The sequence below is a fragment of the Octopus bimaculoides genome, chromosome 30 (assembly GCF_001194135.2).
Source record: "Octopus bimaculoides isolate UCB-OBI-ISO-001 chromosome 30, ASM119413v2, whole genome shotgun sequence".
Taxonomy (NCBI): Eukaryota; Metazoa; Mollusca; class Cephalopoda; order Octopoda; family Octopodidae; genus Octopus; species Octopus bimaculoides.
The window spans coordinates 180678-183541 of NC_069010.1; positions in this window are offsets into that span (position 1 = coordinate 180678).

Below are 2864 nucleotides of genomic sequence, written 5' to 3' on the forward strand. Positions count from 1 at the left end.
GGAGCAGTGATTTATCGTACTCACATGTTAAACTTCCCCGGTGTTATTATTATTATTATTATTATCATTATTATTATTATTATTATTATTATTATTATTATTATTATTATTATTATTATTATTATTCAGGTCACTGCTTGGAATCGAACTCGGAAGCTTACGATAGGAGAATATTAGATTTATAAGTCCTAAAATTCACTTTATAATTGCCCACGGGTATATGGCTTAGTGGTTAAAAGCGAGGGCTACTAACCCCAAGATCTGAGTTTGATTCCAAGCAGTGATCTGAATAATAATAATAATAATAACATCGAAAAATACCTTATGAATGAGAGCCCATGTTGATGAAGGCTGGACGGTATATCAGCTGAAATGTTGTGTTAACAGCAAACAAGATGAGGACAAATATCCGTCGAATGTAAATCATGTACATAATTCCTCATTTCTTAAATATAGAACTTGTTTCTTATTGTTCTTATTTTATATTATGTCCACTGTCTGGAAAGCTTTCTTCACACATCTGTGACCTCTTCAGTGATTCTTCTATTCATGTGGGACAAAAGATTTTCAGACAATGGACATTAGATAAAATAAGAACAATAATAAAAGAATGAAGAATAATATGTATAGTGCGTGTGTTTATTTGGTCATTCAACCATTCATCGCTAAAAGTAAAACGACTATCTTTGGTTTCAAGACGGAAGGTGTTCTTCCATCAGGATAACACCCGGCCACATACAGCAAGGATGACATTCCAAAGGCTAGAGCATTTTGAATGGGAAACGATGCCCCCCCCCCCCATATTCGCCTGACATTGCTCCAGCTGAGGTCAGAACATTACTGGAGGAGCATTTGTCGTCACGGACAAGTTGATTTTGGAAGACGGGCTTTTAGATTAAAAAGAACTTTGTTTATCTTAATTTTGAAAAATATGAGGAGTGTAAAAAAAACCTTATATATTCTCCCTTATTGTTCACAATTTCTTGCCAATATGCCACCAGCTTGTCAATGCTCCGACAGTAGAGATGATCAAGTACTAGACTCAAAGAATTCATCGATCTACATTGTCTGTTGTTATTAAATGAAATGCTTCGCAGACTGGAGAGCGACTGAAAAAGAAAATAATCTGGAAAAGGAAATATACTGAAGGTGCTACATCGGGAGAATAGGTCTGGTAGAACTGTCCAAGCGAGCTCTTGAATAACATTTTTGTCAAATTAGCGACACGAGGGAGGGCGGTTGTGTTGTTTCAGCTTGATTGCTTCACTGAACTGATGTATTTGCTGAACATAAAGCTCTGCATTGACCCGTGATTATTTTCAAGCATTTCACCTCGAAGTTTTCCTTCCCAATCACGTCAAACGCAGATCATTGTATTGTATAGATGCAGCTCTGGTTTGGTTCGAAGTTTTGCTTGTTTGTCGGAACTCGGCTATTCTTTGCTCTGAAGCATATCGACGTAAAGACACCCTTTATTTAATCACCAGTGATAATACAATATGGAAATCTCCGCCTGTGTCCACATGTAGTCTGGTGTCGAGCAAGCAAACTGGTGGTGATTGAGGAGCGCTGGAGTTTGTCTCTTTCGTTCAGAACGTATGGCACCAATGCGCAGAGGTTTTGGACTTTTCCGATCAAGTGACGGTGATGGCCGACGATATCTGCAAAGTCACCCCACCCCCCTAGTGTATAAGCAGGGGTCCTTATGGACGAGCTCCTTCAGTCGATCCTCCTGACACAGAACGCATGTCTTTATATATCTAATCATAAGAATTATAACATTTTGAATGATATTCATTATGTTAGCTAAACATTGAGAATTTTGTAGAGCTGTCATCTGCTGTTGCAATGCTTCATTAGTGTTAATTAAATATAATTGACTGTAATGTGGGCTTAGGTTTTCGGGGTCGAGTGTAGAAATTGTGTGATAAGTTTGTCCTTGAAGAAATAAGGACCCTATTTTTTAGGAGTACTTATCTTCGCCCCAAACGAAGCAAACGAAAAGGAACAATTCTATAGCCTAAACTTTTTTACGAAAAGTGTTCAATTCTGCATTTTTTGCATTAAAAATAAACTTTCAGTTCTTTTGAAAGGGAACATAACTTACCCGTTCTTTCAGCAGTTCAGATCCTCATTTAGAAATCGAAGAGCTTCCACAATGATTTCAGAGAATATTTGTCACCCTCGTTCTGAGTTCAAATTTCGCCGAGGTCGACTTTGCCTTTCATCCTTTCGGGGTCGATAAGTTAAGTACCAGTTGCGTCCTGGGATCGATCTAATCGACGGGCCCTCTCCCCCAAAATTTCGGGCCTTGTGCCTAGAGTAGAAAAGAATATTTATGTCACCAATGTTATAATTTTCAACCAAATGTTTACAGTTCTTTGTTTTTTATGTTGTCTCTCATCTTCCTTTTCTATTCTATCTTGAACACGTTCTTTTATCTTTTGTAATTACTCACTCTATACTCTGTGGCTCTTATTTTCCATTCCTCGTTACTCTTAATGGGCTTGTTCTGGTGATTTCACCCTGTGCTTCTCTTTACATCATTGCCTACTCCATTTCCTTACCATCACCACCATCAATAAGTCAAGGGCCGAAACACTTACCCGAATTGAGTTTTTATTCTCTGAAGACCCTCTGCTTTTCAGCTTTCTTGACAGTTTCTTACCATTATATGATGTTTAAATTTTCCCTCTGCTAAGTATTTTATATTTCTCTCTCTCTCTCTCTCTCTCTCTCTCTCTCTCTCTCTCTCTCTCTCTCTCTCTCTCTCTCTCTCTCTCTCTCTCTCTCTCTCTCTCTCTCTCTCTCTCTTTCTCTCTCTCTCTCTCTCTTTCTCTCTCTCTCACAAACACACACACAAA